Source organism: Myxine glutinosa, chromosome 3 (assembly GCF_964187855.1).
Source record: "Myxine glutinosa chromosome 3, kmMyxGlut1.1, whole genome shotgun sequence".
Taxonomy (NCBI): Eukaryota; Metazoa; Chordata; class Myxini; order Myxiniformes; family Myxinidae; genus Myxine; species Myxine glutinosa.
The window spans coordinates 16,432,653-16,458,678 of NC_136263.1; the positions used below are offsets into that span (position 1 = coordinate 16,432,653).

Here is a 26,026-nt window from a genome sequence, read left to right on the forward strand (position 1 = left end):
AGGCTATTGTGGACTTCTTTTGCAAACGAAGAGCTGATTCTTCACAGATGGTACCAGGAGTGGGGTGTCAACAGACGCGGAGGACGGGAAACGGAGCCCGAGGGACAGGAGGAAGGCTGACCTGAGGCCGGCGCCGGCACGTTGATTTGATTAAAGGTGGGAGTTGTTTTATATCAGAGGGCTATTATTCCAAATTCGTACCTTCCTCCCTCGCGCGGGTTCAGTCTCCTTGTCTTCCGCGCTGTCTGCACTCGAACAGAAATTGTAAGTAAAGGCTCATTTAGGCCTCAGAATGACGTGGTTTTGTTAAAGCCAGGATAAACAAGTAAGGATAAACCAGGAAGGACTTAACAGTAAGCTTAAAGTTACAGTTAGCACCAGGAGGGGAAAATGAGGTCGGACAGCCATATAGGCTGAAGCCAGGTGGCCAAGATTTTTCCAGGAAGGAACAGCCCAGAGACAAGATGGGGTATGCCATTGCATGCCAGGGAACGAAGGGCTGTGGCTAAACTTAGATAGAAGGCCAAAGCAACAGAGGTCCAGATAGAAACAGGCCAGGACCTGGTGGACAAGAGAAAATAAATAAGCTCACAGGAAATGGGCCAGGTGGCCACAGGGTGAGAAGGACAGGAATGGTTTTTGAAATATTGAAATTTTAAGCATTGTAGCTATAGTTATTGAAGCTACAGGACAGAGGACAATTAAGTAAGCAGTTAAACAAGTAAAACAGCGAGTGATGCCGCTGGACCAGATACCAGACCAAGACCCCCCAACCCCCCAAGACCTGAGCTCAGTCCCGGGGCTCTAGGCAACACCCCCCACCCCCCCCCCAAGACCTGAGCTCAGTCCCAGGGCTCTAGGCAACACCCCAACACCCCGCCCTGCCTTCCCTTTTTTCACCTCAACCCACCCCCCGTCCAACCAGTCCCAAAAATCCTTTTCCTTGAATGAGAGACGTAACATGAATGAGCAAAGATTGTTTGGGAGTGGCTGGAGAAAGGCATGATTTGAGTCGATCTGAGTTTCGCGCGAAGTCTGGGAGACTTCTATGAGTATATGAATGAGGAATGAATGTATATTGGGATGTTAATTGACGTGTGTATCTAGCCAATGTATTTGTCTGTATGACATATGCAAAGCAGAGGGTTTCGGTGTGAAGCTTTGTAAGTGATCTGCTCGACGTGCGGGAAATTCAGGCCGGGAATGTCCATTTTAGCGTCTATCCGAGAGAACAGGCGAGGTCCTGAACTGAGTCCGGATTTTCATCTGTTTGGGAGTTGTTTGGGAAGCGAATTGATATAAATCGGGTCAGGAAAGCACTCGGAGTGCCCTTGTCGACCTACTGTTGATATGAAGCGGGTTTCTTGGAGATGGTTGCAGGATGGGCTGTTTTTTTTCGCTAAATTCAGAATTCGAATCAATATGTGTGTTTTACTTGAATCGAAGAGTTCATTCAATGGCAGATATTGTGGATTGTATGTGTGGGATGTATCGCTGAGGCAGCTCACCTTTGAATTGGTGTCATATAGTGCATTTTGGGTCAGAGAGGTCAAGCGTCGGAGATCCTGTTTTTTTGCGATGTTTACGAGCTAGGGATGAGTTCTGACAGCTCAATGTTCTGACAACTCACTACATGTCAGGTCGCAGATTTGTTATGACAGCTTTTCGCACTTTGTTATGACAGCCGACTGCATGTCCCAACGTAAGGTAAACCCCGCCGCGAACGCGAATAGAGCGGCGTGCAGGGAGTGTTGGGATTCGTGTGGAGGCACGAGGGTGCGCGCCAAGACGGGGGGCGGCGTGGCGTCGTCGCGTTGAGATGGTTGTGCCAGGTCGATCGGCGATCTCTGAATTTAAATCGGATTTTTGTCATGTGTGTTGTGAAATTAAACGTCTATCCGAGAATCCTGGCAATGTTCGTTTAACTAAAGTGTGGTACAAACCTGTGTTTCCGCCGTGCGGCTCCGTGGAAGTTTGGGTAGAGGGATATTGGGTGTTCAGACAGGAGCCGAGCGAGCCGCGAGTCACGGGTGTGCTGTATGAGATTTGCTCAGAGTGCTGGCGATAACTCGCCCACTCTCAGAGGAGGATGTGTGCCCAAATGCATTGTGGGTCATTTCGACTTTGCTGGATGTCGGACGTTCATGTCAGACGAGCCATGTCGGAATAGTGGCCGGCTGCGACATATATGCCAGGCAATGTCACAGGACGAATACGTTACTTATAAGATGGATTTTTATTTAAGATGGATTTATAAGATGGATAGATGGATGGATTTATTTAAGATGGCTAAAATAAACGATTTCAAGACAGAGTAATTAATTTCCGGAGCCAAGTTCCAACAGGAAGTCTTGTTCATACAGTAAGGTACAGTGCGGAGTGGCGGCTGGAAGATGCATCGAGGCATTTGTGTTGATCGATGCGGACACAGATTTAGTATGCTGGTAAGGTTAAGTTATTAAAATTGGAAATTCAATAATTTGAGCAGAAATGTCACGTTTCAACAGAACGCTGATCCGAGGAAGGAGGACGGTTGAGGTTTCAACTGTCGGTATGTGGTGTGGCTTGTGCCAAGGTGTGGGCGCGAGGAGGTGTGTTGATGAAGCGTTGTGCGAACGAGGAGGGATTTGCGAAAGGTGCACCAGGTAGAGAGGTGCTGCATTGTGAAGCACGCCTCGTACGGAAGTTCCTGGACGGATTGTGACGGTTGTTGGATTCGTAGGAGCTAGCATTTTGCGATGTAGAGCCTCAATAAGGGTCATTTGTCTGTCTGGATGTGGTTCTTGCAGGGAATGACGCCGGACTTGTATTATTTGCGGAAAAATAAAGCGCTGGTTACCCCAATTCGAAGTTTGACCTTTTAAAGTTTAGTTGACCTTTGTTCGAGATATGCAAGGGAAAGGTCAGAGGTAATTCACTAACCTTGGAAGAACGACAGGCGGAGTCAGTCTACAGGGTGTTGCTTTAACGACAGGATATATAGGACTTAAATCTGGAGAATATCGGGACATTATATTGTGGGTAAAACCAAAATCATGTACATAATTAGTGGACAGAGAATATCGAGTTTTTTGTTGTTGTGGAAGCGTCAGGTACAGTACGCTTGGAATTTAATTTAACCGGGCCGAGCGGTGGGGATTTGAGATGGATTTGAGTCACGTTAAATGGAGGACATTTGTGAGGATGAAGAGATGCAAGTAACGTGGATTAAATTGTGGTATCACGAGTTGGGTGCCAGAGATATTGTGGTTATTATAACTCACTGATTATAGGGGGCGCCGGGCGCACCGAGTACAGATCGGGTTGCATGATGGAGCACGCATGCATGGATTTTGGCTTTGCGAGGCTCCGGATAGAAATTGGCATTTCGATGCTGTGGATTATATTGTGCCTGCCCGGAAAGGTGATGTCCTGTGCTGGGGCTGGCGACATGCCTCTGTTATTTGTCTGTCTGTCGGTCTGATTGTAAGTCTTTGGTACTGGGAGGGCTAATTGAGTGCTCAGGCGTCATTGTTCCATGGAGGCAGGAGCTGTGAGTCACAAAATGTAAATGTAACACAGAGAGATGGACAGGACAACAATGGAGTTTATATGGACGGGTTTGGGGCAGTTTCAATCTGACGATTACAGAGTGCTTTGTTCCGTTCACGAAACATGTAAAATTCATGGAGTTGAAGTAGTTTGCAAGAAGGCAGCAGAGTCAGTACTGGGATGCAACTTCGTCCGGGGGTTTTGGTCCAGCCTGCAAGGAGTCCAGGGGCTTGTTTTAGGGCTGGGTCGCCAAAAATGGGATGCTGTGCCCATCTGGATGTAAAATTATCCATCAAGGACGGGGAATAATGTGCAGTGTGATTGGGTAAGAGGTAAAGGCCATAAAACACCAACCCCATGAGGAACGAAATAAATGGAGAGATGTTGGGATCACATGATGGTTGGGATTGAAGAACAACCTACTGGGATTTCAAACCTGTGTTTGGGTCTGGGGCAACTGGGTGATGGGCAACAGTGTATGAGTGAGTAATTATGATCTGTTTAAGTGTAAGAGGCGGTGGAGAAGAAAGGGGTGATGAAAAGTTATTTGTTTTAGTGTGAAGTAGGTTGGTTGCTTATTTGTCACAGTAAGATGAGAGTTGTGTTTTTAAGCTTGGTCTTTGAATGAATTGTTGCTTGGAATGTGTTGATTGGAAAAGTGATTTCTGATCGCTGATCCGATCTGGTTTTGAATTGTTGATTTAATTTTGAATTGATTGGAGGTAATAAGGATTTGTGTTGATTTCCTGATTTGAGTTGATCTGGAAACAAAGACAGATGGGATTAATGTGTATATCAGGAACATTTTGGAAAAGAAATATGGATATATGACATTACTAAAATATAACCAAGCAATTGAGAGTTCTTGGGTTAATGGGATATAAATAAATGCATCTACAAGTTGATGGTTTATAAAAAATTTAGTTCTGGATGATACTTAAACGATGAACAATGTTGGCAATATACAAAGAATGTGACTTGTTTTTTGGGGGGGAAACATGTGGTTTAAAATTGGTTGGCTAAGTTTTAAAGATGGAGATGTTTCGCAGAACTCTTATGATTATTTATATGAGTGGTGGACTATTCCATGGAGAAGCATGGTATGGTATAAAAATAAAGAGGGAGTATCCAGGAAAAAGATGTTCAAGTGAACTTTGTGCTGTGAAAAGAATGTCGAGTTAATGGAAGTGTTTTGTTCGATTAATTTTGTTCAATTTGTGTTCAAATGACCATCGATGTTGGGGGCAAAGTTATGGGTGAATTTGGTGAGTGGTTGTGGGCAAACGAAGATTAATTTAGATTTATCATAGTTAAGTTCGAGGAAGTTGATTTGAAGCCAGAATTTCATTTGGATGCCAGAAAGGAGAAAGGAGATGCTGAAAGCCAGAAAGGAGATGCTGTTGTCTACTCTGAATGACAGGTGGCGGTATCCAGGGCGCTGAGGAGTTTGTTCACGTTGTAAAGTTTGTTTATTTAGTTTGTTTATTGTAGAGAAGAGTGCTTTTGGGATTCCGGAGCCAGAGTGGATAATTTGAGAGTAGTAGGTGGTCCATGTGAAGCTTGGGAGTGAACTGATTTGGGTTTAATAGGCACAAGCTGGTCTAAACAGGGTGAGGAGGATGGCGTGATTGATGATGTCAAAGGAGGCGTTGAGGTGAGGAGGATGAAAATGTTGAGGTTGCCGGCATCAGAGGAGAGAAAAGGTCGCTGGTGATTTTGAGGAGAGCAGTTTCAGTACTGTGGCTGGAGCAGAATCCGGATTGGGATGTTTCATACAGGTTATTGGCAGAGTGGTGATGTTTGAGTTGAGTGGCCACAGCACGTTCCAAAACTTTTGACAGAAAGGGTAGGTTGGAGATGGGTCTGAAGTTATTTAGGGTGTCAGGGTTTAGTCCAGGGTTTTTCCAGAATGGGGGTGAAGTTTCACGAGTTTTTGGGGAAATCGGTATGTGAAGCTGGATTAAGTTGGAACTGCTTGATGAGCCATGGAGATGGATTGGGTTTCGTTGTTGGTTGTCTGGGAGTTCGGTTGTTGCATTGCCAAAGGTTTCTGTGTGGTGGACACACTGGTTGGCTGTTGTCTTGTGTGACGTGGGTGGAGATGTATGTGGCTGTGTGTGGCTGCCTGGAGGGGAAGACGGCTACAGTGGTTGATATTGGTTGTGGGTTGTCCGGGGTGCTTCGATTTGCATAGGGGGTGAAGATTGGGATATTACATTATTTTAAGTAAGTATTGGTATGAGTAATTACATAAGTAATTATGAGTTATTATGAGTATTAGTTATGAGTAAGTGATTATTTTAGTAAAGTTACATGTTTCGCTGTGTTGTGGATCTGCGGACAAGCTAGTTTGATGGGTACCCTGGGGTCTTCGGCGTGTCTATGTGTTTGGCTGTCTGTCACACCGGACTCTTGAATGGGTTTTCATGAGACGAATTTCAGACATAACAGTGAGAATCTATTTTGAGCGAATCACAGTGGGTGAGGAAAACATTGTGTGTGACCAGACACCAGAACTGACCAGAATTGAAATTGGAAGTAGACCAGGTTATTTCTATTATTTGTTTATTCGTGAAAATAAATAAATAATAGGGGGAGGTTAATGGAGGTTAATGGTGGTTTGTTTGTGTTAATGGAGGTTAATGGTGGTTTGTTTGTGTTAATTCTAGTTGAAACTCTCGCTGAAGTAATTTTCGTTTATTTTTATTTTTTGATTCGATTTGAGAGTTGAGATGATTGATTTTTTATTAATTTTATAATTTTATTTTTATTGATGTTGGAAACAGGTAATGGGATGCTGAGAGAAGGATTGAATTTAATTTGAATTGGACTGGATTAAATGGGATTGAATTTAAAAATTGAATATTGGATAAAATTGGATCCACTTGAAAAAAGTGGATTAGGAAATTGGAGAAAAGGTGTTCTATGAAACTATGAATTGAATGAATTGAATCTATGAATTGGAGACCTGTAGACCAGGCGCTCCCAGGAGACTTGTGGACCAGGTGTTCCACCAGAGGAAAAAGACCAGGTGTTCGTGGAGCACTTCACCTGCAAGAACGCCTTGGAACCAAGGTGGAAGGGACCAGTCCAGGTGTTGCTGACTACACCAACGGCAGTCTTTTGCGAGGGCAAGACTTCGTGGATCCACGCCACGCACTGTAAGTTGGCCATACAAGCACCAGACACTACACCACAGCAACCACAGTAAGGATGGGCCTAATCATAGGTACAATACTATTGATAGCGACAGCAGCTAGGGGAAACTCCGATTCCAATAGATGCGAAAACGAAACCCGACACCTCACCGTAACATGGGGACAAAGAGTATCACTACCATGTTTCGAACAGAAAGCCCTGCACACAAATTGGGTGAACATAAATTGGCTAGCACTGTCGGCAGGGCCTGGACGCGTTGGCATGATACTACAAAAGCAACGAGAGTTCCGGGAAGACGGGCAAGCTAGCATTAAGACCTTGGCCCAACCAGGATACCAATGGGGAACCCCTGATTTTAAGCTACAAACACGCACACGCCTAGGGAAAGACATGACCATGCAGGTCCGGTGCAGCGTCTGGACCCCTGGCGCGGCCGGTGGCGAAAAGAACTACATACCATGCATCGAATACATACTCACGCCACAACCCCAGAATAAGGCCCCAAAGAAGGGTGAAAACACATATTGGAAAGTGGCCAGGGAAGTGGCAACAATTCAAAATAGGACACACTGCTGGTCGTGCATGCGCTTTCCCCAAGCAGGCACCACAGGAATACACATGATAGTGCTACCTCTGTCCCTCAATGACCTCTGCTCACAACCTATCGATTCCCCATGTTTAGTCACCACGCTGGAAAGAGAAGGGGTTGACAACGGCAAGAGTTGCAATCGACAATTTAATTATCGCCCGTCAATGATTGCCCATGTGGCCGAGAGGCCTGCCCCCGTCTGGGTCAAACCACAGAAAGGGAAGGTCTGCCTCCAGGGTTCCGGCCACTTGCGTATGGGAGAATCAGAATGCGCCTACACTCTCCCCGGGAAGCTGGGACAAGGGAGCTCGGGGATTACATTACGAATAGTACTGCAAGATAAACACAACCACAACATAACGGCTATAACATTCTCTAGGGGGGTTAGTAGGATTAATGGGGTGGTAAAGGGACTCCAGTGCTTATCCACCCACCTGGTCCCACCCCATGGGACAATGTTTATATGCGGCGACAAGGCTTACCCCTATTTACCAAATAATTGGGGGGGCACATGTTATCTGGGTTCAGTCCTTCCTGACGTTGAGATACTGGATGAGCTAGACCCAAAGTCCTTGGACAGGCGTTATAAGAGGTCAGTCATGAACGAAGATGGAACCACTAAACTACACGGGAGCCTAGGGGAAAAGGTGTTTGGTTTCTTCTTCCCAGGAGCGGGCACAGTCATGGATAGTTTCCGGATAGATAAATTGGCTTTGGCCCTAGAAAAGGTGGCAAACGACACCGCTACGGCTCATGACATACTATTGGACACGGTAATTCACATGCGTACAATGGTGATGCAGAAGTGAGACTAAGGGAAACTAGCCACGCCCTGACGATCGATCGGATCGCGCGCGAAAATTCTTATACATTTAGCTGGCTCACTGACTGGTTCCAGGGATGGACGGGCACCATAGTGAAGTGGTTATTGACCGCACTGGCTGTGATAATCGGGGTAGTAATTTGGGGGGCACTAATGAAATCTCTAGTCCTCCTCTGTATGAGAAAGTATTTTACAGGATGGAAAGTGAAGAAGCCGCCGACAACAACTATGGCTCTGACCACAGAGGCCGTCGACCTGAACGGGTCCTTCAACAAGGCAGTTGCGACCGGCGCTCCAGAAAATTGCATTGAATTTTGTGGCAACTGTGATACTTGTGTGGATCCCATGTGGGAACTGGCTGCTGCCTGTAACGGTGTATGTGATGACTGTGATACTTGTGCTATAAACCCCTTGCGTGTACTGGCTAACGCTGCTTATGTATTACAAGCTGACAGCTGCACGCCCCCTTTAAAACCCAACTATGGATCTGATTGCGACGCTGGGTCTGGCGGTCGAGGGACCCGACGTGGATATCCTAGACCCGCAAGCCGACCAGGCGCCCAAGGGAGACTTTGACATAAAAGGAAGTTCCTCTCTTTGCTTCATATGTATTAAGTTCAAATGCTTCAAGTGAATCGGATTTTTTACGCTCTGTACCCTGACCAGGAAATTGAGACACAAGATACTGACAATATTATGTATTCCCCAGAACAGCAGCACGTGAGGGACCTCATGGGCATGATCGTTGATTAACTTCGAAGATCTGCAAGGACTGAGTCTGCAAAGGGTGGGGGGAGCAAGTTCCGCAGGGGAGGTGACGGGCCCTCTGGCGGAGCAGAACCTCATCTGGACCAGACGCCTTCGTTGTGGATCCGAAACGTTAATGGACTTTCATGTTCTGAGCCCTCAGGCTCCGAGCACGCACCACACGACACGTTCGCCAAATGCACGGGCGAGGCGCTTTGGGCGCACGATATGCCCTTGGGAGATACCCGCATTACACAATTATTTTTTCAATACCCGCATTACACAATTATTTTTCAATAAAGCCCAATGTGGCACGTTGTCTCTTAAGATACTTTGTCTCGACGAGACAAGAGGAAGGAATGTCAAGTAGTAGATTTGTTATTGCCTAAAGTTCAGTTATAGACGTTGGTTGCTAATGTGTTATGATTTATATGATGTTTAAAAATGCTAATTTCATAAAGTTAATAAAGGGTTTTTGCTTCGTTTTAGTTTTGGATGAGGAAAGGCTTAAAATGAGGTCATGCTGGACAATTGTATACGTGTGCTTTTTTCGAGGCTGGTCGTAAAACCACGCCCACATGCGCGTGTTTTTGCGTAATGCTAGTAGAATGACATGAACCTATCGTTAACCATATATATTTTGTTTTAATCACAGCAACGCATGACTCTGTATAAACATGCTTTGAATTACTCATGTACACAAACCCATAAAATATATGGGTTTGTTTGGCTAAGCATACACTCTTCTCTTTGTGAGTTACATTTCTGTTTTCTCGGAGCCCAGAGAAACATTTGGTCCGAATGATAAGGAAGGGCTGACTCCCCCGAATAACAGGGCGGATGACGGTGGGGGCTTGGCCCACCGGGGAGGAACCTCTCCCAGTTTTGTTTGTTCTCTCGGAGATTTTCGGATAATCGTATTCGTATATAAGTGAATGAGAATCAATGCGTTTTCAGGAAGGCTTGACGTGGCATGAGACTGGCTCTTGCTATAGATGTCTTGGCCTCCTCCGGATCTGTATAAGTTGGTTTTTAATAAAGCTGCGCCATTCCAGGCTATTGTGGACTTCTTTTGCAAACGAAGAGCTGATTCTTCACATATATACATACATATATATATATATATATATATATATATATATATATATATATATATATATACATACATATATATATATATATATATATATATATATATATATATATATATATATACATACATATATATATATATATATATATACATATATATATATGTATACATATATATATATATATATATATATATATATATATATATATATATATATATATATATATATATATATACATACATATATATATATATATATATACATATATATATATGTATACATATATATATATATATATATATATATATATATATATATATATATATATATATATATATATACAGGGTGAATCAAAAGAAGCGCCCGCGCCCGATTTCTGTTTTCTCGGCTGTCAGATTCTTTCTGGGATGTCATGTTGTTAATAATTGTCTTACAGATTATTAATTTTCTTACTTTATTTATTTTTGTTTTTGTTTTGCAGATTATTGCTGAGAGTTTGGAAAGTTACTGAAGTTGCACCAAATTGAACCATGAATTACCTTTCAATGAATCGACGCATTGCGGCCGTGAAACATTACTACAAATGTAATGAACAACCAACGATGGCGGCACGCCGTTTGGCACAGGAATTCGATATTAACCCACCCCAGGGAAGAAACATACGATTGATTGTCGGGAAATTTGAAGCAACAGGGTCGGTAGCCACTGCAAAAAAGTTAATAGCTGCAAGAACGAGGGAGGGCACTTTGAAAATTGCAAGTAAAACAGCTTGGTACACTTCAGCAATAATTTTCCCCCTAATAAATGGTTAGATAAACATGTCATTTATTTATTTATACCTTCTTGTACACTGTAATACAAATGGCAAACAAACAATCAACTGACAGAAATATATATATATATCGGGCGCTACTTTTGACTCACCCTGTGTGTGTATGTATATATATTATATATATATACATATATATATATATACATATATATATATACATACATATATATACATACATATATATACATACATATATATACATACATATATATACATACATATATATACATACATATATATACATACATATATATATACATACATATATATACATACATATATACACATACATACATATATACATACATATATACACATACATACATATATATATATATATATATATATATATATATATATATATATATATATATATATATATATATATATATATATATATATATAGTCACGTGAAAAAGTAAGTACACCCCATGTAAAGTTTTGATTTTTTCAACATATTTCAACATACAGCTATTTGATCTTCATCTATCTATAATTCCAGTAATCTCTGTGTGTGTGTGTGTCTGTCTGTGTGTTTGTTTGTCTGTGACCGCTGTTTCTCGACAACCACGGGTCCGATATACTTGAAACTTGCCAGGTATATTGCTGGGGACCCGAGGATGTGCCTTTTCAAGGTTTCATATTAATCGGACAATTACTTACCGAGCGATGTCCAAAAAACGATTCAACCAATCAGAGAGCAGCGAACTAGCGCGTGTGCCGAACGTGGCGGACACACTCTGCCTCGGATGGCACATTTGAGAGCGTATTCATTTATTTCACGTTTGCAAACTATGTTGGCGCTATGTTGGCGTTAAACGATGTTTTAAAACTAATAAAAACGAATTTGCGATTCATTCGCTTTCCTGCGCGTTTGTGTACGCGATGGCGATTTCTTTACCAAACTCCGGAAGCCGTTCGCTTTGGACCGAACCATTTCATGTAAATAGAGGGGGGGGTTCTGTGGTCGTTGCGAATGGACCAAACCATTCATGTAAATAGAGGGGGGGGATTGTCACTGTACTCGCAAGCCGTTCGCCGTTCGCTTTGGCGTTGCGAATGGACCAAACCATTTCATGTAAATAGAGGGGGGGGATATAATTTTAGATAGATATATAGTACGGGCATATATATAGTACGGGCATGCCCTAGTCTATCTATAATTCCAGTAATCTCTGTCTGTCTGTCTGTACGTTTGTTTGTTTGTCTGTGACCGCTGTTTCTCGACAACTACCGGTCCGATATACTTGAAACTTGCCAGGTATATTGCTGGGGACCCGAGGATGTGCCTTTTCAAGGTTTCATATTAATCGGACAATTACTTACCGAGCTATGTACAAAAAACGATTCAACCAATCAGAGAGCAGCGAACGATCGCGTGTGCCGAACGTGGCGGGCACACTCTGCCTCGGATGGCACATTTGAGAGCGTATTCATTTATTTCACGTTTGCAAACTATGTTGGCGTTAAACTATGTTTTACAACTAATAAAAACGAATTTGCGATTCATTCGCTTTCCTGCGCGTTTGTGTACGCGATGGCGATTTCTTTACCAAACTCCGGAAGCCGTTCGCTTTGGACCGAACCATTGCATGTAAATAGAGGGGGGGGATTGTCACCACTCGCAAGCCGTTCGCTTTGGACCAAACCATTTCATGTAAATAGAGGGGGGGGATATAATTTTAGATATATATATAGTACGGGCATGCCCTAGTTTCAACAATATTGATAAAGGTGATATAATATAACAAATATCATGAAACATTTACATTTTGTAGTCCATTGTATAATTTAAATAAACATGAATGCAAATTTCGCATGTGGAAAAAGTAAGTACACCCTTGGCTCTAATAGGTGGTATTGCCCCCTTTGGCAGAAACAACTTCAAGTAGGCGTTTATTATAACTGTCTACCAGTCTCTAACATCGACTGGGAGAAATGTTTGCCCACTCCTCCATACAGAATTCTTTCAGCTGTGCGATGTTTGAGGGGTTTCTTGCATGCACAGCTCGTTTCAAATCCCCCCACAACATCTCGATGGGATTTAGATCCCGGCTTTGACTCGGCAATTCCAGAACCCTCCATTTCTTTCTTTTCAGCCATTCCTTGGTGGATTTACTGGTATGTTTAGGGTCATTGTCATGTCGCAAGGTCCACCTTCGGTTGAGCTTAAACTCTCCAACAGATGGCCTCGCATTATCCTCAAGCACCCTCTGGTACAATGAAGAATTCATTGTGGATTCTATGATGGTGAGCCGCCCAGGCCCTGATGCAGCAAAGCTGCCCCAAACCATAATATTACTACCACCATGCTTTACAGTTGGTATCAGGTTCTTGTGGTCAAATGCTGTCTTTGGTTTTCGCCAAACATGTCTTCTGGTACTGTGGCCAAATAGCTCTACCTTTGACTCATCTGTCCAGAGCACATTGTTCCAGAAGTGCTGGTCTTTGCCTCGGTGTTCATTGGCAAACTTTAGTCTTGCCCTGATGTTCTTCCTGGACAGCAAAGGTTTCCTCCTGGCACACCTCCCATGTAGATCAAATTTGTGCAGCCTCTTTCTAATGGTAGACTCGTGCACTTTGACATCCACAGTGGCAAGAGCTACCTGCAGGTCCCGTGATGACATTCTGGGGTTCTTAGAGACTTCTTTCAGCATCTTGCGGTCTGCTCTCGGGCTGAACTTGCTGGGGCGGCCTGGCCTGAACAAGTTGGCAGTTGTTTGGAATCTTCTCCACTAGTAGATGATCTTCCGGACAGTCGAATGATTGATTTCAAATTGTTTGGAGATCTTTTTAAATCCCTTCCCAGACTCGTCGGCATCTATAACCTTCTTTCTGAAGGCCTCAGAGAGCTCTTTTGATCTAGGCATGGTGACGCCGCACACTTCAACAACAAAGGGCAAACCAAACTAAATGTCTGAGGTTTAAATAAGACAGGATCCTCCAAGATCCTCTCCAACGATGTTCTCATCATTTGCACCTGAGCTGGTGCACCTGATTCTCATTTTAGGTATTTTAAGTAGTGATAAATATAGGGGTGTACTTACTTTTGCCACATGCGAAATTTGCATTTATGTTTATTTAAATTATACAATGGACTACAAAATGTAAATGTTTCATGATATTTGTCATATTATATCACCTTTATCGATCAATATTGTTGAAATGAAGATCAAATAGCTGCATGTTGAAATATGTTGAAAAAGTCAAAACTTTACCTTAGGGTGTACTTACTTTTTCACGTGACTGTATATATATAATGTATATGCACACTACATGACCAAATGTATGTGGACACCCGAAGATCAGATCCGTAACGTGCTCGTCGAACATCTCATTCTAAAATCATGGGCATTAATATGGAGCTGCCCCCCCCCCCCCCCACCCCTTTGCTGCTATAACAACCTCTACTCTTCTGGGAAGGCTTTCCACTAGATGTTGGAACATTGCTGCAGGGATTTGATTCCATTCAGCCAGAATTCAGCATTTAGTGAGGTCGGGCACTGATGTTGGGCGATTAAGCCTGGCTCGCAGTCGGCGTTCCAATTCATCCCAAATGTGTTTGATGGGGTTGAGGTCAGGGCTCTGTGCAGGCCAGTCAGGTTCTTCCACACCGATCTCGGCAAACCATTTCCGTATGGACTTCGCTTTGTGAATGGGGGCATTGTCATGCTGAAACAGGAAAGGGCCTTCCCCAAACTGTTTCCACAAAGTTGGAAGCACACAATCGTCTAGAATATCATTGTATGCTGTGGCGTTAAGATTTCCCTTCACTGGAACTAAGTGGCCTAATCCAAACCATGAAAAACAGCCCCAGACCATTATTCCTCCTCCACCAAACTTTACAGTTGACAATATGCATTCGGGGAGGTGGCATTCTCCTGGCTTCCGCCAAACCCAGATTCGTCCGGCCGACTGCCAGATGGTGAAGCGTGATTCTTCACTCGACAGAACGTTTTTCCACTGCTCCAGAGTCCAATGACGGCGAGCTTTAAATCACTCCAGCCGATGCTTGGCATTGCTCATGGTGATCTTAGGCTTGTGTGTGGCTGCTCGGCCATAGAAACCCATTTCATGAAGCTCACGACGAACAGTTTTTGTGCTGATGTTGCTTCCAGAAGTAGTTTGGAACTCGGTAGTGAGTGTTGCAACCGAGGACAGACAATGTTTATGCGCTACACACTTCATCACTCGGTGGTCCCGTTCTGTGAGCTTGTGTGGCCTACCACTTCACAGCTGAGCTGTTGTTGCTCCGAGACGTTTCCACTTCACAATAACAGCACTTAAAGTTGACCGGGGCAGCTCCAGCAGGGCAGAAATTAGACGAACTTACTTGTTGGAAAGGTGGCATCCGATGACGGTGTCACATTGAAAGTTACTGAACTCTTCAGTACGGCCCATTCTACTGCCAACGTTTGTCTATGGAGATTGCATGGCTGTGTGCTTGATTATATATACCTGTCAGCAATGGGTGTGGCCGAAACAGCCGAATCCACCAATTATAAGAGATGTCCGCATACTTTTGGCCATGTAGTGTATATTGGGGCAAGCTACCAGGAGGGCAATCAACATGTTTTAGGGTTAGGGTTAGGTTACAAATTCGGTTTAAAAAAAATCAGTAGGACTGGAACAGCACAGGGGCCAACAGGGGTGAGTTAAGAATACGAGGGAAGCCAAAAATATCATCATCAGCATTATCATCATCATCATTTTACGGCCGTTTCCATGCTTGCATGTGTAAGCCATGATTCTCCTCATGGCTGCTTTCCAGGCTGCACGATCCGTTGCTGCCCCTATTGTTAGTCCTTTAACCTTGAGATAATTTCTCAGCAGCACATTTCCATGTTTTCCTTGGATGGCCTCGAGCTCTCCTTACATTCAGCTTCATATTTGTACACCTCTTCAAACAGCTGTCCTCCCCCATCCTTTCCACGTGTCCGAAACACCTCAACCTATCCCTATGCATGATCTCACTGATGCTCTCGACAACTAACCTACCTCGAAGTTCCACATTTGGTTTCCTATCCTTCGGCGTCACATTACACATACATCTCACAATTATCATTTCATTTCGTTCAGACCTCCGTTCATCCTCCTTTTTGATCGCCAAGGTTTCGCTGCCATACAGCATCGCACTTCGAACACAAGCTGCATGAAGTTTTCCCTCTAGTTAGAGAGAGATCCTCCTTGATGAGAGGAGGGGTAACAACTCCCTAAACTTCCTCGAACCCCTTTCTAATTCTTACAATCACTGCTGCCTCTGCACCACCACTTGCAGCAATCATATCACCAAGGAAACAAAATATATCTACACATTCCAGGTACAGTCACGTGAAAAAGTAAGTACACCCCATGTAAAGTTTTGACTTTTTCAACATATTTTAACATACAGCTATTTGATCTTCATTTCAACAATATTGATAGATAAAGGTGATATGAATGAATGAATGAATGATCGTTTTAAGGCCATTTTCCCCGCTAAAGCGGGGGCTAGCCTTGCGGGCCCCATGACAATCATGGATTCATGGTTCACTGTTTGAGGCAATGTTTTTATGGCCGGATGCCCTTCCTGACGCCAACCCTAGGACGCGCTCTTACGATGCGCAGGGATACGGTGTACCTATTCTAAATCGGGGTACACACCGTGATCGTTCATCCCAGCAAGATGGTAATCAATTTGCCGACCTCGGAAGGATGACAGGCTGAGTCAACCCCCCTGGCGTTAATTCAGCGATCGACCGGGATTCGAACCCAGGATCCTAGGATCCCAAGACGGCACCCTAACCGCTAAGCCAACACCAGGCTTACCTGATAGATAAAGGTGATATAATACAACAAATATCATGAAACATTTACATTTTGTAGTCCATTGTATAATTTCAATAAACATAAATGTAAATTTCACATGTGGAAAAAGTAAGTACACCCCTACATCTATCACCACTTCAAATACCTAAAATTAGAATCAGGTGCACCAGCTCAGGTGCAAATGATTAGATCATCGTTAGAGAGGATCTTGGAGGAACCTGTCTTATTTAAACCTCAGACATTTCGTTTGGTTTGCTCTTTGTTGTTGAAGTGTGCGGCGTCACCATGCCTAGATCAAAAGAGCTCTCTGAGGCATTCAGAAAGACGTTTATAGAAGCCTACGAGTCTGGGAAGGGATTTTAAAAGATCTCCAAACAATTTGAAATCAATCATTCGACTGTCCGGAAGATCATCTACAAGTGGAGAAGATTCCAAACAACTGCCAACTTGTTCAGGCCAGGCCCGCCCCAGCAAGTTCAGCTCGAGAGCAGACCGCAAGATGCTGGAAGAATTCTCTAAGAACCCCAGAATGTCATCACGGGACCTACAGGTAGCTCTTGCCACTGTTGATGTCAAAGTGCACGAGTCTACCATTAGAAAGAGGCTGCACAAATTTGATCTACATGGGAGGTGTGCCAGGAGGAAACCTTTGCTGTCCAGAAAGAACATCAGGGCAAGACTAAAGTTTGCCAATGAACACCGAGGCAAAGACCAGCACTTCTGGAACAATGTGCTCTGGACAGATGAGTCAAAGGTAGAGCTATTTGGCCACAGTACCAGAAGACATGTTTGGCGAAAACCAAAGACAGCATTTGACCACAAGAACCTGATACCAACTGTAGAGCATGGTGGTGGAAATATTATGGTTTGGGGCAGCTTTGCTGCATCAGGGCCTGGGCAGCTCACCATCATAGAATCCACTATGAATTCTTAATTGTACCAGAGGGTGCTTGAGGATAATGTGAGGCCATCTGTCGGAAAGTTGAAGCTCAACCGAAGGTCGACATTGCAACATGACAATGACCCTAAACATACCAGTAAATCCACCAAGGAATGGCTGAAAAGAAAGAAATGGAGGGTTCTGGAATGGCCAAGTCAAAGCCCGGATCTAAATCCCATCGTGATGTTGCGGGGGGATTTGAAACGAGCTGTGCATGCAAGAAACCCCTCAAACATCGCACAGCTGAAAGAATTCTGCATGGAGGAGTGGGTAAAAATTTCTCCCAGTCGATGTCAGAGAAAGGTAGACAGTTATAAGAAACGCCTACTTGAGGTTGTTTCTGCCAAAGGGGGCAATACCACCTATTAGAGCCAAGGGTGTACTTACTTTTTCCACATGCGAAATTTGCATTTATGTTTATTTACATTATACAATGGACTACAAAATGTAAATGTTTCATGATATTTGTTATATTATATCACCTTTATCTATCAATATTGTTGAAATGAAGTTCAAATAGCTGTATGTTGAAATATGTTGAAAAAGTCAAAACTTTACATGGGGTGTACTTACTTTTTCACGTGACTATATTTGTTGTCGTACACTAATCTTTCCACTCTGACTGGTGCCACTTGTTTACCTGTGCAGACAGCACATTTAAAGTCAGGAACCACCTGGAGTCTACCCCTGATGCCACTACACCTCTTGTGCACCCAGCAGTTACAGTATTTACACAGTATTGAGTTGCCACCTACACATTTCTTTCCCCCAGTTCCTTCTCCCACCCCACTAATCAGTGCTTTTGTTTTTGTTGTATTCACTTTCAATCCTCTGGCCTCCATACCCTCCTGAGTTGCTAGGAGTCTGCATATTTACCCATTACGTCTTCCACACTCTAGGCTATCAGCACTACGTCATCAGCATACAGGAGCTCCCAAGGATATGGCCAAGTGGCCATTATTTTGCAGAGCAAGGTTAGGACAACTATGGGCCTATTGGGGGATAGGAGTAGGGATCGGTTAATGATGAAAGTGAGATAGCGAGCATTAAATAGTTATTTTGCTTTTATAAGATTTGCACAAAATAGTCAGGGGAATTCTGCCCAAAAATGGAAGAACACAGTACACAGAACACATTTTTGTCGAATTTCAGCTTTTACATGAAATTGCATCTACAGTATCCCTCCGTACAAGTCATAGCTCTCAGAGAAGCGTTGTTCCCGAGAGTAGCATAGTTCAAAATAACAGTGGTGGCAAAGCACCAAAATTAACCTTCGATTCCCTCAAAATAGCAAGATTGGACGTACTATACAACAACAACAACATGCATTTTAAAGGCCATTTTCCCTGCTAGAGCGGGGGTTAGCCTTGCGGTCCCCATGACAATCTTCTCCATTTTATGGACGTACTATGCTCTTCCATTTTTGGGCAGAATTACAGACTGGCAGGATAGGTTTCAAGATTGCACACACTTCAGCTGTTTAATTCGGGTTCAAATCTCAGCCCCAGATATAAATCGTCATCCTGGTGTTTTGCATGTGGAGCGAAGCATCAATGTGTGCACCATCCCTCAGATGGATGTTAACATGGGTGTCCCGTCTCCAGGGATTGGTTTGTGGACGTTAAATGGTGTCCTTTGGAAAGCGTGGCGAGCTATTTCTGCTAACCTGGCTGAAGTCAAATCGTTCCTCCAACCTACAGGGGAACTACAGAAGCGGCCCTTCCACACCTTTGAAAGAACTGATGCAAATCTGCAGCCATATGTTGCAATACAAAGGACCAGGATCTGCTATTGGCGGTAGATATGTGGGATAAGCAGACCACACAGTGGCAGGAAAATATAGGTACAGCTTATCTAAGCTTATCAAAGGTTTTAGGTTATATTCGTAGGGGTTTAAAATTACAAATTCCAGAGTGCCAACACGGTACAGGAATTTATTGAGGCCTCACCTCGAATAATTTATGTAGTTCCGGTCACCAATTCTGAGGAAGGACATTCCTGCCATAGAGAGGGTTCAGCCTGGCATGGCTTAGGGTACGCAGAATGAGAATCTTATGCTAATAAGGCAATGATGACTTGAACTATATGCCCACAACCTTAACCCTGTCGCATACACTTAATACAGGTGTTCAAAAAGTCGAATTATTAAATGAAATTTACGGTGCAAAGGTCGCGGGGATGCGGGAGGGGGGTGCCGTGGCAGATACTGAGGTGCATCTTACATGCAGATATAATAAAAATAAGGAAAGAAAATGTTGGAAAAGATCATTATTAATATTAATGACGAATGGAAATGTGCAAATTACTTCTCCCATAGGCCTGTCTGATCATTATACGATACTTTGGTTCCCAATATCGCCACAAACCAGAAAACCATAACTGGCCAATGCCGAGCAGCGATATTCAAGCTTTCGGTAAGTGTATCTGCATGATCACGATTGGATAGAAGTAACGAGCAATGCCAATTCACAATGTGAAGGTTTTCACAGATGCAAAAACCATGGATGGCAATGCAAAAACCATGGATGGCAATGCAAAAACCATGGATGGCAATGCAAAAACCATGGATGGCAATGCAAGAACCATGGATGGCAATGAAAAAACCATGGATGGCAATGCAAAAACTATGGATGGCAATGCAAAAACCATGGATGGCAATGCAAAATCCATGGATGGCAATGCAAAAACCATGAATGGCAATGCAAAAACCATGGATGGCAATGCAAAATCCATGGATGGCAATGCAAAAACCATGGATGGCAATGCAAAAACCATGGATGGCAATGCAAAATCCATGGATGGCAATGCAAAAACCATGGATGGGCCCTAAAATCAAGTGACTAATTATCAAACGGCAAATCCCCATTCATACAGTCATGTGAAAAAGTAAGAACACCCCATGTACATTTTTGACTTTTTCAAGATATTTCAACATACAGCCATTTGATCTTCATTTCAACAATATTGATAGATAAAGGTGATATAATATAACAAATATCATGAAACATTTACATTTTGTAGTCCATTGTATAATTTAAATAAACATAAATGCAAATTTCGCATGTGGAAAAAGTAAGTACACCCCGACATTTATCACTACTTCAAATACCTCAAATTAGAATCAGGTGCACCAGCTCAGATGCAAATGATTAGAACATCGTTAGAGAGGTTCTTGGAGGAACCTGTCTTATTTGAACCTCAGACATTTAGTTTGGTTTGCTCTTTGTTATTGAAGTGTGCGGCGTCACCATGCCTAGATCAAACGAGCTCTTTGAGGCCTTCAGAAAGGGTTATATATGCCTACGACTCTGGGAAGGGATTTAAAAAGATCTCCAAACAATTTGAAATCAATCATTCGACTGTCCGGAAGATCATCTACAAGTGGAGAAGATTCCAAACAACTGCCATCTTGTTCAGGCCAGGCCACCCCAGCAAGTTCAGCCCGAGAGCAGACCGCAAGATGCTGAAAGAAGTCCCTAACAGCACCAGAATGTCATCACGGGACCTGCAGGTAGCTCTTGCCACTGTTGATGTCAATGTGCACGAGTCTACCATTAGAAAGAGGCTGCACAAATTTGATCTACATGGGAGGTGTGCCAGGAGGAAACCTTTGCTGTCCAGAAAGAACATCAGGGCAAGACTGAAGTTTGCCAATGAACACCTAGGCAAAGACCAGCATTTCTGGAACAATGTGCTCTGGACAGATGAGTCAAAGGTAAAGCTATTTGGCCACAGTACCAGAAGACATGTTTGGTGAAAACCAAAGACAGCATTTGACCACAAGAACCTGATACCAACTGTAAAGCATGGTGGTGGAAATATTATGGTTTAGGGCAGCTTTGCTGCATCAGGGCCTGGGCAGCTCACCATCATAGAATCCACTATGAATTCTTCATTGTACCAGAGGGTGCTTCAGGATAATGTGAGGCCATCTGTCGGAAAGTTGAAGCTCAACCGAAGGTGGACCTTGCAACATGACAATGACCCTAAACATACCAGTAAATCCACCAAGGAATGGCTGAAAATAAAGAAATGGAGGGTTCTGGAATGGCCAAGTCAAGCCTGGATCTAAATCCCATCGAGATGTTGTGGGGGGATTTGAAACGAGCTGTGCATGCAAGAAACCCCTCAAACATTGCACAGCTGAAAGAATTCTGCATGGAGGAGTGGGCAAAATTTCTCCCAGTCGATGTCAGAGACTGGTAGACAGTTATAAGAAACGCCTTCTTGAGGTTGTTTCTGCCGAAGGGGGCAATTCCACCTATTAGAGCCAAGGGTGTACTTACTTTTTCCACATGCGAAATTTGCATTTATGTTTATTTAAATTATACAATGGACTACAAAATGTAAATGTTTCATGATATTTGTTATATTATATCACCTTTATCTATCAATATTGTTGAAATGAAGATCAAATGGCTGTATGTTAAAATATGTTGAAAAAATCAAAACTTTACACGGGGTGTACTTACTTTTTCACGTGACTGTATATCCCCTATTGGAAAAGATTTACAAGTAAAGTTAGATCAAGTCTAGTGGAAGCTAAAAGGGAGTATATTATCTTAAGCGAGTCCGGTGTCTGAAATGTACCGACCCTTAAACAAGGTATGGCAAAATCCATGTTTTAACCGGAGGTGAACGGGAGCACGTGTCAATACCTGTGCCTGGAGTAGCCGGAGGATAATTTGAGTTGACCAAAGTTATCCCGATACCCAAAACCAACCAATCACTCAAATAGACAATTAACAACGAATAACCTTTTGAAATGGTCTCAAAGGAATAATATGGGATTTGACCGTATATGGATATTTCATGTCAAAATGGATATTTCATTTCGGTGAGATCCCCCAACTGACCCAATTGTGTGCATCGGGAACCATGAGCTCAGGGATGTATTCATGGCTAAAGTTCTAGGCATTTACATTAAAAATAGGACCGCGTGTCCTAAAGCTCACCTAGATCAGGAGCAACAGTCACTCAAACCCCCACAGACACCCCTAGACCATGATCTTTTTATGCCGTAAACAAACATTGGTGCATCACGGGTGATGAAGGACGTGGTCAAGTTTCATCGAAATAGTGAGTGTAATTTCGGAGAAGAAAGCAAATACCTACTTTAGGAGGGGGTGGGGGAGACAGGGGAGGGTTATTCCAACTTTATGTATTGTCGATTAATTTCTGATATCCTTGTATTGTTTAGTGAAAATTCATCATGTTCATTAATTATTCAACTCCAATTTAAATATATTATCCTGATTGTATTTCATCGCAATATTTTTTGAGTATGGTATGTTCAAAAATCATAAATTTAATAACCAATTTTTGTTTAATCTACTTGTATGATGTAATTAACGCGAAATTCGACATGATGTTGTGATGCATGAAATTGAATAAACCATTCTATTATTATTATTCTTGTTATTATTATTATTATTATTATTATTATTGGTCCACGAGTTATCAAGTGACCATTACATTCGTCATGTGTGTGCGTCTGTCTGTCCGCAGCATAACTACCCGATGATATCATCCGATCTTGATGAAACTTGGGTGGGAGGTTGATATCATTATCTAGTTGTGTCCTGCCTAGAGTGGGCGTATTGCGCCCATTGTGGGCGGAGCCACGCCCGAAAAAGATGTCTTTTTAGGGGGTAATTGAGTTCAGGCTACATCTTCTCCGAGGGGTTTGGTGGAATCCTACAGGGGTTTCGGTATTTGGTTAGGCCAATGTCATGTGTCTAGCCCCACGGAGCTCGATTTTTCATTTTTATATTTTTCATTTTATTTATCTATTCATTTATTTATTTATTTATTTTTCATTTCATTTTTCACCGAATTTTCGGTGTTGTGTAGCTAACTAACCTCATAACTGATTATACATTATTTTCTATCGCATTTCAAGGTCAGTAACCTTCGTTTTGACATTTCCGGGCCTGGCCTGTCCGGGCCTGTTTCAGTTGTAGTCCGTCCTTTGTCATTGAATACTGCTCGCTCGTGAACCATCGTCCTCTCCCGACTTATGATTATTATTAAGCTGACCATATATATATTTGAATATGTAGATTATGAAAGAACTTAACATATTTGACGAAGTGGATTATGCTTGCTTTTGCAAGCAGCTAAATAAATCAAGTAAACTAGACCAGCACTCAGTGGAGAGCATACCTCTGCCAGGTTGAACAGTTTACGTTTTGAATCCCACTGATAGGCCGGAACTGGATTTGGACCTGAACCAAAATATAATCGGCTTGTTCTCGTCACCAAACCAACTCGTCCACCAAATTTATTCATAACTCGTCCATAACTTTTTTAAATATCATGTTATATATCGCTTTTCGCCAGATCTCTCAAGGGTGAAGAATCACTTAAGAATTAAATAATTCTCATATCCAAATCCATATTTAGATCTTCACCAAAATCGAATCTATTTGTCCCTGTCAGACACCCAACCGGTCCACCAAGTTTAATCCAAATCCGTCCACAACTTTTTGAGATATCCTGCTATGTATCGTTTTTGCCCCGATCTCCCAATGGTGAAGAAAATGAATGAATGAATGAATGAATGAATGAATATCAACCCAATGGTGAAGAATCACTTTAAAAATTCTACTGGCCGAATCCGAATGCGGATCTTCACTAAAATGTAATCATTTCGTCCATGTCACATACACTACGTCTCTGCCAAACTTCGTCCTAATTCGTCCACAACTTTTTGATATATCTTGTTCACAGGCAGACAAACAAACAGACAGACAGGGGTGAAAACATAACTTCTATCCACCTTCGGTGGCGCAGATAATAACGAAGGAGTCATGATATTGAGCTCTATATTTAGCAGTTTACAGATATAATAATTAGTAAAGTAAAATGTGAATTACAATGCGTAATTATTAATGCAATTATTATTGCCAAATGTTCCAACATGATGCATGGAAGTTAAAATGCTTTTAGCCCGGTCTGTCTGTGTGCAGGATGTATCAAAAAGTTGTGCATGGATAATGACAAAACTTAGTGGACGAGTTGGTTAAATGACAAGAACAAGCCAATTAGATGTCGTTTCCGGTCAACAGATCCGGCCTATCGGTGGGATACAAAATGTAAACTATTCAGCCTTCCAGAGGTATGCGCTCTACCGAGTGCCCTTTTGGTTTACATTGCTATCGGTTGCTACGCAATGCTAAGATGTGGAATTTATCAGTACAAGTCGAAGACAAACATGAAGCGGCAGAACTTATAAACCAACGTCAAAAACGAAAAGTGTCATATTTATCTCTGCCGGAGGTGGACAGAGGTTATGTTTTCACCCCTGTCTGTTTGTCGTTGAGCAGTATATATCACAAAGTTATGAATGGCTTCACACAAAACATGATGGACAGGTTGGGTGTGTGTCAAGAATGATTCGATTCGATTTTGGTGAAGATCCGGTTATGAGACGATTTTTCACCATTGTGGGATAGGGCCAAAAACTATATATAGCATTATATTTAAAAAAATATGTGGACAGATTATGACAAAACCTGTTGAGTTGGCTAAGTGACCAGAACAAGCCGATTCGATTTTCGTTAAAGTCCAGATGCAGATCCGTGAATGCACGAGTATGTGAATGCAGGTTTATAATGTGAATGGTGCTACCTGCTGCGCAGCTTGCTAATAGCATGGCTAAAATATATTTATGCGGCCGCGAAAAGCCATGAAAATGTGAGGAATGGAGAAGCAGGTCATGCTTGAAGATATGTTTTTTGCATATGTCGAGATGCTTTGTGCGAGGCTGGAAGATACGTTTTAGAACAGGGTTATGTTCGCAGTTCGTGGAAGATTTTTTTTGCTCCCGCGAAAAACCGCGAATACATGGGGCACATGGCCGCTGATGTCGAAGCAGGTCACATTGTATTAACCACGAATACGCGGAGTCCACAAATATTGGGACTACGGATGTGGACGTCCGACAGTACATGAAACGAGCACGCATTGGAAAAGGAAAATGTATGATCAGGAAGAATCATTTGTGCAAACATTCTGGGTTTATTGGATTGTATTGTATAACAATGTTAAAATATCTAATGCCAGGGAGTCATGAAATAGCAGCTCGGTTTTGGGCCTCAGGTGATGGCCCAACCATTTGGGTGATGACCTCCTGCAAACTGGATCCCCACATTCAAATTTGCCCATTCTGGACATTTCTAGTCTAGTCAGGTAATACCAAAGGGTATTTGGGTACAATGGAATACACAATAATTAGGCTAAATCACTTGACAAAAGTTAAATTTCAGCGACGTATTCAGCACATGCGCATGTTTTAAAGCAATAAAAATATTAACCTTAAATGTGCATCAATTGCTGGGATGATCAAAAATTTGTTGTGTTTTGCATTCAATGCAACGATGAAAGATGCAGCTCATCGGACGTGCCGACGAAATGAGATGAATTGGTCTACATGCGATTCTGATGACGTGAAAAATAATGTAATCTACAGTAATTAAAAATCGACCCCAATGGTACAAAG

At 42.6% G+C, this 26,026-nt stretch overlaps 1 protein-coding gene across 1 annotated transcript in view; it reads right to left on the reverse strand.

Annotated features, from left to right (window-relative positions):
• Positions 1–26,026, reverse strand: part of LOC137423802 (catenin alpha-2) — a 220,929-nt gene that overhangs the window by 63,446 nt on the left and 131,457 nt on the right. The window lies entirely within an intron of this gene.